Source organism: Octopus bimaculoides, chromosome 10 (assembly GCF_001194135.2).
Source record: "Octopus bimaculoides isolate UCB-OBI-ISO-001 chromosome 10, ASM119413v2, whole genome shotgun sequence".
NCBI classification, from domain to species: Eukaryota; Metazoa; Mollusca; class Cephalopoda; order Octopoda; family Octopodidae; genus Octopus; species Octopus bimaculoides.
In genome coordinates, this window is record NC_068990.1 from 24,893,851 (window position 1) to 24,894,753 (window position 903).

The following is a 903-nucleotide window of genomic DNA, read 5'->3' on the forward strand; positions in this document are numbered from 1 at the left end:
ACCATCGCTTGACAATCGATGTTGGTGTGTTTACATCCCCGTAACTTAGCAGTTCGGTAAAAGAGCTTGATAGAATAAGTACTAGGTTTACAAAGAATAAGTCTTGGGGTTGATTCCTTCAAGTAAAGGTGGTGCTCCAGCATGGCCATAGTCAAATGACTGAAACAAGTAAAAGAATAAAAATGTATATATATACATATATACATACGTAGGGTATGGGGTAGGGTATTTGGCTCTCAATTGTAAGGTCATGAGTTCAATTCCTGGCGACGTGTTGTGTCCTTGAGCAAGTCACTTTATTTCACATTCCTCCAGTCCACTCAACTAGCAAGAATGAGTAATACCTGTAATTCAAAAGAGCCAACCTTGTCACACTCTGTGTCATGCTGAACCTCCTTGTGAACTACGTTAAGGATACGTGTTTGTGGAGTGCTCAGCCACTTGCACATTAATTTCACAAACAGGCTGTTCCATTGACCAAATCAACTGGAACGCTTGTCATTATAACCGACAGGGTACCAGTAATCTATTGGACCATTTATGCTACAGTGTTTATAACATGTAGTGCTCTAAAGAAAAAAACATTCGGGCTAGGTCGTTGCCAGTGCCGCTGGACTGACTCCTGTGCAGGCGGCACGTAAAAGGCACCATTTTGAGCGTGGCCGTTGCCAGTACTGCCTGACATGGCCCTCGTGCCGGTGGCACATAAAAGCACCCACTACACTCTCGGAGTGGTTGGCGTTAGGAAGGGCATCCAACTGTAGAAACTCTGCCAGATCAGATTGGAGTCTGGTGCAGCCATCTGGTTTCACCAGTCCTCAGTCAAATCGTCCAACCCACACTAGCATGGAAAACAGATGTTAAACGATGATGATGATGATGATGATGATTATATATATATAT